Here is a 14,008-nt window from a genome sequence, read left to right on the forward strand (position 1 = left end):
ACCTCCATATACGAGAAACATATCCTTAGTCCTTTTCAGGTATTTCAGGATGTTCATGACCGCTGTCCAATGATCCACTCCTGGATTACTTTGGTACCTCCCTGCTAAACTTATAGCAAGGCACACATCAGGTCTGGTACACAGCATTGCATACATGATAGAGCCTATGGCTGAAGCATAGGGAACATCTTTCATTTTCTCTCTATCTTCTGCAGTGGTCGGGCATTGAGTCTGACTCAACTTCACACCTTGTAACACAGGCAAGAACCCTTTCTTTGCTTGATCCATTTTGAACTTCTTCAAAATCTTGTCAAGGTATGTGCTTTGTGAAAGTCCAATTAAGCGTCTTGATCTATCTCTATAGATCTTTATGCCTAATATGTAAGCAGCTTCACCGAGGTCTTTCATTGAAAAACTCTTATTCAAGTATCCCTTTATGCTATCCAGAAATTCTATGTCATTTCCAATCAGTAATATGTCATCCACATATAATATCAGAAATGCTACAGAGCTCCCACTCACTTTCTTGTAAATATAGGCTTCTCCGAAAGTCTGTATAAAACCAAATGCTTTGATCACACTATCAAAGTGTTTATTCCAACTCCGAGAGGCTTGCACCAGTCCATAAATGGATCGCTGGAGCTTGCACACTTTGTTAGCTCCCTTTGGATCGACAAAACCTTCCGGTTGCATCACATACAACTCTTCTTCCAGAAATCCATTCAGGAATGCAGTTTTGACATCCATTTGCCAAATTTCATAATCATAAAATGCGGCAATTGCTAACATGATTCGGACAGACTTAAGCATCGCTATGGGTGAGAAGGTCTCATCGTAGTCAACCCCTTGAACTTGTCGAAAACCTTTCGCGACAAGTCGAGCTTTGTAGACAGTAACATTACCGTCAGCGTCAGTCTTCTTCTTGAAGATCCATTTATTCTCAATTGCTTGCCGATCAACGGGCAAGTCTACCAAAGTCCATACTTTGTTCTCATACATGGATCCCATCTCAGATTTCATGGCTTTAAGGCACTTTGCGGAATCTGGGCTCACCATCGCTTCTTCATAGTTCGTAGGTTCATCATGATCTAGTAGCATGACTTCCAGAACTGGATTACCGTACCACTCTGGCGCGGATCTCACTCTGGTTGATCTACGAGGTTCAGTAGTATCTTGATCTAAAGTTTCATGATCATCATCATTAACTTCCTCACTAACTGGTGTAGGTGTCACTGAAACAGTTTTCTATGATGTACTACTTTCCAATAAGGGAGCAGGTACAGTTACCTCGTCAAGTTCCACTTTCCTCCCACTCACTTCTTTCGAGAGAAACTCCTTCTCCAGAAAGTTTCCGAATTTAGCAACAAAAGTCTTGCCTTCGGATCTGTGATAGAAGGTGTATCCAATAGTTTCCTTTGGATATCCTATGAAGACACATTTCTCTGATTTGGGTTCGAGCTTATCAGGTTGAAGCTTTTTCACATAAGCATCGCAGCCCCAAACTTTCAGAAACAACAACTTTGGTTTCTTGCCAAACCACAGTTCATAAGGCGTCGTCTCAATGGATTTTGATGGTGCCCTATTTAACGTGAATGCGGCCGTCTCTAGAGCGTATCCCCAAAACGATAGCGGTAAATCAGTAAGAGACATCATAGATCGCACCATATCTTGTAAAGTACGATTACGACGTTCGGACACACCATTACGCTGTGGTGTTCCGGGTGGCGTGAGTTGCGAAACTATTCCACAATTTTTCAAATGTACACCAAACTCGTAACTCAAATATTCCCCTCCACGATCAGATCGTAGAAACTTTATTTTCTTGTTACGATGATTTTCAACTTCACTCTGAAATTCTTTGAACTTTTCAAATGTTTCAGACTTATGTTTCATTAAGTAGATATACCCATATCTGCTTAAGTCATCTGTGAAGGTGAGAAAATAACGATATCCGCCACGAGCCTCAATATTCATCGGACCACATACATCTGTATGTATGATTTCCAACAAATCTGTTGCTCTCTCCATGGTACCGGAGAACGGTGTTTTAGTCATCTTTCCCGTGAGGCACGGTTCGCAAGTACCAAGTGATTCATAATCAAGTGGTTCCAAAAGTCCATCAGTATGGAGTTTCTTCATGCGCTTTACACCGATATGACCTAAACGGCAGTGCCACAAATAAGTTACACCATCATTATCAACTCTGCATCTTTTGGCTACAACATTATAAATATGTGTATCATTACTCTCGAGATTCAATAAGAATAGACCACTCTTCAAGGGTGCATGACCATAAAAGATATTACTCATATAAATAGAACAACCATTATTCTCTGATTTAAATGAATAACCGTCTCGCATTAAACAAGATCCAGATATAATGTTCATGCTCAATGCTGGCACCAAATAACAATTATTTAGGTCTAATATTAATCCCGAAGGTAGATGTAGAGGTAGCGTGCCGACCGCGATCACATCGACTTTGGAACCGTTTCCCACGCGCATCGTCACCTCGTCCTTAGCCAATCTTCGCTTAATCCGTAGTCCCTGTTTCGAGTTGCAAATATTAGCAACAGAACCAGTATCAAATACCCAGGTGCTACTGCGAGCATTAGTAAGGTAAACATCAATAACATGTATATCATATATACCTTTGTTCACCTTGACATCCTTCTTATCCGCCAAATACTTGGGGCAGTTCCGCTTCCAGTGACCAGTCTGCTTGCAATAGAAGCACTCAGTTTCAGGCTTAGGTCCAGACTTGGGTTTCTTCTCTTGAGCAGCAACTTGCTTTGAAACTAGTGGTCTTGTTGACCATCAACACTTGATGCTCCTTTTTGATTTCTACCTCCGCAGCTTTCAGCATTGCGAAGAGCTCGGGAATAGTCTTATTCATCCCTTGCATATTATAGTTCATCATGAAGCTCTTGTAGCTTGGTGGCAGTGATTGGAGAATTCTGTCAATGACGCAATCATCTGGAAGATTAACTCCCAATTGAATCAAGTGATTATTATACCCAGACATTTTGAGTATATGCTCACTGACAGAACTGTTCTCCTCCATCTTGCAGCTATAGAACTTATTGGAGACTTCATATCTCTCAATCCGGGCATTTGCTTGAAATATTAACTTCAACTCTTGGAACATCTCATATGCTCCATGACGTTCAAAACGTCGTTGAAGTCCCGATTCTAAGCCGTAAAGCATGGCACACTGAACTATCGAGTAGTCATCAGCTTTGCTCTGCCAGACGTTCATAACATCTGTTGTTGCTCCAGCAGCAGGCCTGGCACCTAGCGGTGCTTCCAGGATGTAATTCTTCTGTGCAGCAATGAGGATAATCCTCAAGTTACGGACCCAGTCCGTGTAATTGCTACCATCATCTTTCAACTTTGCTTTCTCAAGGAACGCATTAAAATTTAACGGAACAACGGCACGAGCCATCTATCTACAATCAAACATAAACAAGCAAGATACTATCAGGTACTAAGTTCATGATAAGTTTAAGTTCAATTAATCAAATTACTTAAGAACTCCCACTTAGATAGACATCCCTCTAATCCTCTAAGTGATCACATGATCCAAATCAACTAAACCATGTCCGATCATCACGTGAGATGGAGTAGTTTCATTGGTGAACATCGCTATGTTGATCATATCTACTATATGATTCACGCTCGACCTTTCGGTCTCCGTGTTCCGAGGCCATATCTGTATATGCTTGGCTCGTCAAGTATAACCTGAGTATTCCGCGTGTGCAACTGTTTTGCACCCGTTGTATTTGAACGTAGAGCCTATCACACCCGATCATCACGTGGTGTCTCAGCACGAAGAACTTTCGCAACGGTGCATACTCAGGGAGAACACTTCTTGATAATTTAGTGAGAGATCATCTTATAATGCTACCGTCAATCAAAGTAAGATAAGATGCATAAAAAGATAAACATCACATGCAATCAATATAAGTGATATGATATGGCCATCATCATCTTGTGCTTGTGATCTCCATCTCCGAAGCACCGTCATGATCACCATCGTCGCCGGCGTGACACCTTGATCTCCATCGTAGCATCGTTGTCGTCTCGCCAATCTTATGCTTCCACGACTATCGCTACCGCTTAGTGATAAAGTAAAGCATTACATCACGATTGCATTGCATACAATAAAGCGACAACCATATGGCTCCTGCCAGTTGCCGATAACTCGGTTACAAAACATGATCATCTCATACAATAAATTTAGCATCATGTCTTGACCATATCACATCACAACATGCCCTGCAAAAACAAGTTAGACGTCCTCTACTTTGTTGTTGCATGTTTTACGTGGCTGCTACGGGCTTAAGCAAGAACCAATCTCACCTACGCATCAAAACCACAACGATAGTTTGTTAAATAGACTCCGTTTTAACCTTCGCAAGGACCGGGCGTAGTCACACTTGGTTCAACTAAAGTTGGAGAGACAGTCGCCCGCAAGCCACCTATGTGCAAAGCACGTCGGGGGAACCGGTCTCGCGTAAGCATACGCGTAATGTTGGTCCGGGTCGTCTCGTCCAACAATACCGCTGAACCAAAGTATGAAATGCTGGTATGCAGTATGACTTATATCGCCCACAACTCACTTGTGTTCTACTCGTGCAAATAACATCAAACCATAAAACCTAGGCTCGGATGCCACTGTTGGGGAACGTAGTAATTTCAAAATTTTCCTACGCACACGCAAGATCATGGTGATGCATAGCAACGAGAGGGGAGAGTGTTGTCTACGTACCCACGCAGACCGACTGCGGAAGCGTTGATGCAACGTAGAGGAAGTAGTCGTACGTCTTCCCAATCCGACCGATCCAAGCACCGTTACTCCGGCACCTCCGAGTTCTTAGCACACGTACATCTCGATGACGATCCCCGGGCTCCGATCCAGCAAAGCGTCGGGGAAGAGTTCCGTCAGCACGACGGCATGGTGACGATCTTGATGTTCTACCGACGCAGGGCTTCGCCTAAGCACTACAACGATATGATCGAGGTGGAATATGGTGGCAGGGGGCACCGCACACGGCTAAGGAACAATCTCAAGGATCAACTTGTGTGTTCTAGGGTGCCCCCTGCCTCTGTATATAAAGGAGCCAAGGGGGAGGGGTGTGGCCAGCCCTATGGAGGCGCGCAGGAGGATTCCTACTCCTACCGGGAGTAGGACTCCCCCCCCCCCAATCCTAGTTGGAATAGGATTCCTTGAGGGGGGAAGAGAGAGAGGGGGCCGGCCACCTCTCCTTGTCCTAATAGGACTAGGGGAGGGGGAGGCGCGCGGCCCACCTTGGGCTGCCCCTTTCTCCTTTCCACTAAAGCCCAGTAAGGCCCATATAGCTCCCGGGGGGTTTCGGTAACCTCCCGGTACTCCGGTAAAATCCTGATTTCACCCGGAACACTTCCGATATCCAAACATAGGCTTCCAATATATCAATCTTTATGTCTCGACCATTTCGAGACTCCTCATCATGTCCATGATCATATCCGGGACTCCGAACTAACTTCGGTACATCAAAATGCATAAAATCATAAGAACTGTCATCGTAACGTTAAGCGTGCGGACCCTACGGTTCGAGAACAATGTAGACATGACCGAGACACGTCTCCGGTCAATAACCAATAGCAGGACCTGGATTCTCATATTGGCTCCTACATATTCTACGAAGATCTTTATCGGTCAGACCGCATAACAACATACGTTGTTCCCTTTGTCATCGGTATGTTACTTGCCCGAGATTCGATCGTCGGTATCCAATACCTAGTTCAATCTCGTTATCGGCAAGTCTCTTTACTCGTTCCGTAATAAATCATCTCACAACTAACTCATTAGTTGCAATGCTTGCAAGGCTTATGTGATCTGCATTACCGAGAGGGACCAGAGATACCTCTCCGACAATCGGAGTGACAAATCCTATTCTCAAAATACGCCAACCCAACATCTACCATTGGAGACACATGTAGAGCTCCTTTATAATCACCCATTTATGTTGTGACGTTTGGTAGCACACAAAGTGTTCCTCCGGCAAACGGGAGTTGCATAATCTCATAGTCATAGGAACATGTATAAGTCATGAAGAAAGCAATAGCAACATACTAAACAATCGGGTGCTAAGCTAATGGAATGGGTCATGTCAATCAGATCATTCAACTAATGATGTGACCTCGTTAATCAAATAACAACTCTTTGTTCATGGTTAGGAAACATAACCATCTTTGATTAACGAGCTAGTCAAGTAGAGGCATACTAGTGACACTCTGTTTGTCTATGTATTCACACATGTATTATGTTTCCGGTTAATACAATTCTAGCATGAATAATAAACATTTATCATGATATAAGGAAATAAATAATAACTTTATTATTGCCTCTAGTGCATATTTCCTTCAAATATTACTTTCAACATTAATAGGCGTACCTGAGATATAATGCTTTATTCGTTGTCCATTGACAACCTTCAGGTTAGTACCTTCGGAATTATTTATTTTGATGGCACCACACCGGTAAACCTCCTCGATGACATATGGGCCTTCCCATTTCGAGAGGGGCTTTCCTGCAAAAAATCTAAAATGAGAGTTGTACAAAAGAACATATTCTCCAACTTTAAACTCACGCTTTTGAATTCTTTTTTCATACAATCTTTTAACCTTTTCTTTGAATAACTTTGCATTTTCATATGCTTGGGTTCTCCATTCATCAAAGTTGCTAATATCAAATAACCTCTTTTCACCAGCAAGTTTGAAATCATAGTTGAGTTATTTAACTACCCAATATGCTTTATGTTCTAACTCAAGAGGCAAATGACAAGATTTTCCATAAACCATTTTATAAGGAGACATACCCATAGGATTTTTATAAGTTGTTCTATAAGCCCAAAGTGCATCATCTAATTTCTTATACCAATTCTTCCTGGACCTATTAATAGTCTTTTGCAAAATTAAATTTATTTCTCTATTGCTAAGTTCAACTTGACCACTAGACTGATGATGATAGGGTGATGCAATTCTATGGTTAACATCATACTTAGCAAGCATTTTACGGAAAGCACCATGAATAAAATGTGAACCACCATCAGTCATTAAATATCTAGGGACTCCAAACCTTGGGAAAATAACTTCCTTAAGGATTTTAGTAGAGGTGTTGTGATCAGCACTACTGGTTGGAATAGCTTCTACCCATTTAGCAACAAAATTAACAGCAACCAAAATATGTGTATACCCATTAGAGGAAGGAAAAGGTCCCATGTAATCAAATCCCCAAACATCAAATGGTTCAACAGCAAGTGAGTAATTCATATGCATTTCTTGACGCTTACCGATATTACCTATTCTTTGACATTCATCACAAGAAGAGACAAACTTACGGGCATCCTTGAAGAGAGTAGGCCAATAAAATCCAGATTGCAATACCTTGTGAGCAGTTCTATCTCCAGCATGATGCCCTCCATAAGCCTCGGAGTGACATTTCCGTAGGATTTATCCCTGTTCATGATTAGGTACACAACGTCTAATAATACCATCTAATCCTTCTTTATAAAGATGTGGGTCATCCCAAAAGTAATGTCTTAAATCATAGAAGATTTTTTTTCTTTTTCTGGTATGTAAAGCTAGGTGGTAAATATTTAGCAACAATGTAATTAGCATAGTTAGCATAGCAAGGAGTACCATTAGCAACATTTATTGCAGCTAACTGCTCATCAGGAAAACTATCATGAATAGGAAGTGGGTCATCAAGCACATTCTCAAGCCTAGACAAGTTATCAGCTACGGGGTTTCTCAGCTCCTTTTCTATCAATGATATGTAAATAAAATTCTTGTAACAAGAGAACCCAACGAATAAGTCAAGGTTTAGAATCTTTCTTTTCCATAAGATATTTAATAGCAACATGGTCTGTGTGAACAGTTACTTTGGAATCAACAATATAAGGTCTAAATTTATCACAAGCAAACACCATTGCTAAGAATTCTTTTTCAGTAGTAGCATAATTTCTTTGAGCATTGTCTGGAGTTTTACTAGCATAATGAATAACATTCAATTTCTTATCAACTCTTTGTCCTAGAACAGCACCAACAGCATAATCACTAGCATCACACATAATTTCAAAAGGCAAGTTCCAATTAGGTGGTTGAACAATAGGTGCAGATATTAAGGCTTTCTTGAGTGTTTCAAAGGCTTCTAAACAATCATCATCAAAACAAAAGGAATATCCTTTTGCAAAAGATTAGTAAGAGGCCTAGAAATTCTAGAAAAGTCTTTGATAAATCTCCTATAGAAACCAGCATGACCTAGGAAACTACAAATACCTTTGATGTCCTTAGGACATGGCATTTTCTCAATTGCATCAACCTTAGCTTGGTCCACTTCAATACCTGTTTCAGAAATTTTATGACCCAAACAATGCCTTCTTTAACCATAAAGTGGCACTTCTCCCAATTCAAGACAAGATTTGTTTGTTCACATCTCTGCAAAACTCGCTCAAGATTGCTTAAACAATCATCAAAAGACTTCCCATAAACATAAAAGTCATCCATGAAAACCTCAACAATCTTTTCACAGAAGTTAGAGAATATAGTAGTCATATGCTACCTCTTGAGCATTGCGTTAGTTTTCCCTTGAAGAGGAAAGGGTGATGCAACAAAGTAGCATAAGTATTTCCCTCAGTTTTGAGAACCAAGGTATCAATCCAGTAGGAGACTACACGCAAGTCACCTCGCACCTACACAAAAAATAAGAACCTTGCAACCAACGCGATAAAGGGGTTGTCAATCCCTTCATGGCCACTTGCAGAAGTGAGATCTGATAGAGATAATAAGATAAATATTTTTGGTATTTTTATGATATAGATTGAAAGTAAAGATTGTGAAGTAAAATAGATTGGAAACTTATATGATGGAAAATAGACCCGAGGGCCATAGGTTTCACTAGTGGCTTCTCTCAAGATAGCATAAGTATTACGATGGGTAAACAAATTACTATCTAGCAATTGATCGAAAAGTGCATAATTATGAGAATATATAGGCATGATCATGTATATAGGCATCATGTCCACGACAAGTAGACTGAAATGATTTTGCATCTACTACTATTACTTCACACATCGACCGCTATCCAGCATGCATCTAGAGTATTAAGTTCATAAGAACAGAGTAACGCATTAGGCAAGATGACATGATGTAGAGGGATAAACTCTAGCAATATGATATAAACCCCATCTTTTTATCCTCGATGGCAACAATACAATACGTGCCTTGCTGCCCCTGCTATCACTGGGAAAGGACACCGCAAGATTGAACCCAAAGCTAAGCACTTCTCCCATTGCAAGAAAGATCAATCTAGTAGGCCAAACCAAACTGATAATTCGAAGGGACTTGCAAAGATAAAAAATCATACATAAAAGAATTCAGAGAAGAATCAAATATTATTCATAGATAATCTTGATCATAAACGCACAATTCATCGGATCCCGACAAACACACCGCAAAAAGAATTACATCGAATAGATCTCCAAGAAGATCGAGGAGAACTTTGTATTGAGATCCAAAGAGAGAGAAGAAGACATCTAGCTAATAACTATGGACCCAAAGGTCTGTGGTAAACTACTCACACAACATCGTAGAGGCTATGGTGTTGATGTAGAAGCCCTCCGTGATCGATTCCCCCTCCGGCGGAGCTCCAAAAAAGGCCCCAAGATGGGATCTCTTGGGTACAGAAGGTTGCGGTGGTGGAAATAGGGTTTCGTGGTACTCCTGAATGTTTTTGGGGTATATGAGTATATATAGGCGAAAGAAGTTGGTCAGGGGAGCCACGAGGGGCCCACGAGGGTGGGGGTGTGCCTGCCCCCCTAGGCGTGCATCCCTGCCTCGTGGCCTCCTCGATGCTTCCTTGACGTCCACTCCAAGTCTCCTGGATTGCGTTTGTTCCAAAAATCACTCTCCCGAAGGTTACATTCCGTTTGGATTCCGTTTGATATTCCTTTTCTGCGAAACACTGAAAATAGGCAAAAAAACAGCAATTTGCACTGGGCCTTTGGTTAGTAGGTTAGTCCCAAAAATAATATAAAAGTGTATAATAAAGCCCATTAAACATCCAAAACAGTTAATATAATAGCATGGAATAATAAAAATATATAGATACGTTGGAGACGTATCAAGCATCCCCAAGCTTAATTCCTGCTCGTCCCTGAGTAGGTAAATGATAAAAACAGAATTTTTTATGTGGAATGCTACCTAACATAATTTTCTATGTAATTTTCTTTATTGTGGCATGAATGTTCAGATCTGAAAGATTCAAGACAAAAGTTTAATATTGACATAAAAATAATAATACTTCAAGCATACTAACTAAGCAATTATGTCTTCTCAAAATAGCATGGCCAAAGAAAGTTCATCCCTACAAAATCATATAGTTTGGTCATGCTCCATTTTCGTCACACAAGAATGCTCTCATCATGCACAACCCCGATGAAAAGCGTAGCAATTGTTTCATACTTCAATAATCTCAAACTTTTTTCAACTTTCACACAATACATGAGCGTGAGCCATGGATATAGCACTATGGGTGGAATAGAGTATAATGATGGGGGTTATGTGAAGAACACAAAAAGGAGAAAGTCTCACATTGACGCGGCTAATCAACGGGCTAGGGAGATGCCCATCAACTGATGTCAATGCAAGGAGTAGGGATTGCCATGCAACGGATGCACTAGAGCTATAAATGTATGAAAGCTCAACAAAAGAAACTAAGTGGGTGTGCATCCAACTTGCTTGCTCACGAAGACCTAGGGCATTTGAGGAAGCCCATTGTTGGAATATACAAGCCAAGTTCTATAATGAAAAATTCCCACTAGTATATGAAAGTGACAAAACAAGAGACTCTCTATCATAAAGATCATGGTGCTAATTTGAAGCACGAGTGTGGAAAAAAAGATAGTAGCATTGTCCCTTTTTATTTATTTTCTCTTTTTGGGGGGCCTTTCCTTTTTTGGACTTTCTCCCTTCTCCTTTTTTTTATTTGGGACAATGCTCTATTAATGATGATCATCACACTTCTATTTATTTACAACTCAATGATAACAACTCGATACTAGAACATGACTCTATATGAATGCCTTCGGCGGTGTACCGGGATGGGCAATGAATCAAAAGTGACATGTATGATAAATTATGCATGGTGGCTTTGCCACAAATACGATGTCAACTACATGATCATGCAAGGCAATATAACAATGATGGAGTGTGTCATAATAAATGGAACGATGGAAAGTTGCATGGCAATATATATCGGAATGGCTATGGAAATGCCATAATAGGTAGGTATGGTGGCTGTTTTGAGGAAGATATAAGGAGGTTTATGTGTGATAGAGCGTATCATATCATGGGGTTTGGATGCACCGGCGAAGTTTGCACCAACTCTCAAGGTGAGAAAGGGCAATGCACGGTATCGAAGAGGCTAGCAATGATGGAAAGGTGAGAGTGCGTATAATCCATGGACTCAATATTAGTCATAAACAACTCACATACTTATTGCAAAATCTACAAGTCATCAAAAACCAAGCATTACGCGCATGCTCCTAGGGGGATTGATTGGTAGGAAAAGACCATCGCTCGTCCCCGACCGCCACTCATAAGGATGACAATCACAGAACACCTCATGTTTCAAATTTCTCACACAACGGTTACCATACGTGCATGCTATGGGACTTGCAAACTTCAACACAACTATTTCTCAAATTCACAACTACTCAACTAGCACGACTCTAATATTACCATCTTCATATCTCAAAACAATCATCAAGTATCAAACTTCTCATAGTATTCAATGCACTTTTATGAAAGTTTTTATTATACCAATCTTGGATGCCTATCATATTAGGACTAATTTTATAGCCAAAGCAAACTACCATGCTGTTCTAAAGGATTCTCAAAATAATATAAGTTAAGCATGAGAGATCAATAATTTATATAAAATAAAACCACCACCGTGCTCTAAAAGATATAAGTGAAGCACTAGAGCAAAATTATCTAGCTCAAAAGATATAAGTGAAGCACATAGAGTATTCTAATAAATTCTGATTCATGTGTGTCTCTCCCAAAAGGTGTGTACAGCAAGGATGATTGTGGTAAACTAGAAAGCAAAGACTCAAATTATAAAAGATGCTCCAAGCAAAGCACATATCATGTGGTGAATAAAAATATAGCATCAAGTAAAGTTACCAATGGACAAAGACGAAAGAGGGGATGCCTTCCGGGGCATCCCCAAGCTTAGGCTTTTGGTTGTCCTTGAATTTTACCTTGGGGTGCCTTGGGAATCCCCAAGCTTAGACTCTTTCCACTCCTTATTACATAATCCATCAAATCTTTACCCAAAACTTCAAGGCAAGGTTGGGCTTCTTTGCGCGTTGAGAACGCAACACCGCATTGTCGGCGGTCTTGTCCAAGATCCTCATTGCCACAAACTCATCCAACACTTCACTTGAGGACAAGGTGTGGAAGTCCGGCCTTTGATGGATGACGGAGGACATGGCCATATGGTATGGCATCATGGCCTTGAGAAACTTGCGCTTGATCCAATTGTCATCTGTATTCTTGCTCCCATGATCTTGGAGTGACCGCACGAGTGGTTAATCTCCGGTAAATCTCACGAGGTTCTTCATCTTCATTCATTGCAAACTGATGTCTACTATGCAACTTTATTCTTGTAGACATGTGTTGGGCCTTCAAGCGGAGAGTTTTGTAGGACAGTAGCAATTTTCCCTCAAGTGGATGAACTAAGGTTTACCAATCCGTGAGAGGTGTAGGATTAAGATGGTCTCTCTCAAACGACCCTACAACCAAATACAAGAAATATCTTGTGTCCCCAACACACCCAATACAATGGCAAATTGTATAGGTGCACTAGTTCGGTGAAGAGATGGTGATAAAGTGTAATATGGATGGTAGAAATATATTTTTATAATATGAATAAAAAAAGCAAGGTAGCAAATAGTAAACGGGCACAAAAACGGTATTGCAATGCTTAAAAACAAGGCCTAGGGTCCGTACTTTCGCTAGTGCAACCTCTCCACAATGCTAACATAGTTGGATCATATGATTATCCCTCAAAGTGTAACGAAGAATCACTCCCGTGTTCCTATTATCGGAGAACAAAATATAGGAATTGTTTGTAGGGTACTAAACCACCTCAAAGCTATTATTTCCGTTCGATCTATTCAAGAGTCCGTACTAAAATAACACAAAGCTATTTTTTCCGTTCAATCTATCCTAGAGTTCATACTAAGATAACACCAAAGCAAGTTCATATTCATAATACTCAATCCACACAAGGAACTACAAGGAGACCCCAAAGTTTTCGTTGAAGAAAAGATAATAAAAACATGCATCAACCCCTATGCATAGATTAACCCAATATCACCGCAGGAATCCACGAGTTGAATGCCATAACATATATCAAGTGAATCAATAAGATACCCCAATTGTCACCTCAAGTATTCATACCGCAAGACATATATCATGTGTTCTCATATCTGAATATTCAATCCGACAAGACAAAAATTCAAAGGGTAAAGATTCAATTCATCACAACAAGGGTATAGAGGGGAGAAACATCATATGATCCAACTATATTAACAAAGCCATGATATAGATCACGAGAGAGAGAGAGAGAGATAAATCACATAGCTACTGGTACAAACCCTCAGCCCCGAGGGTGGACTGCTCCCTCCTCATCGTGGTGGCCATCGGGATGATGAAGATGGCCACGAGGCTCTGATACCAATTGAAAGGATCGATATAGTTGGCTAGAGGGGGGGTGAATAGGCAACTAACAATTTTTAGCTTTTCTTTACCAAACTAAACTTTGCATCAAAGTAGGTTGTCTAGATATGCAACTAAGTGAACAACCTATATGATGCAACAACAACAAGCACAAGAGCAAGAAAGGGATACACCACAATATAGCTTGAACAAGTAAAGGTGAGAAATAACCAAG

Source organism: Triticum urartu, chromosome 5A, assembly GCF_056163025.1.
Source record: "Triticum urartu cultivar PI428250 chromosome 5A, HENAU_Tu73, whole genome shotgun sequence".
Lineage (NCBI taxonomy): Eukaryota > Viridiplantae > Streptophyta > Magnoliopsida > Poales > Poaceae > Triticum > Triticum urartu.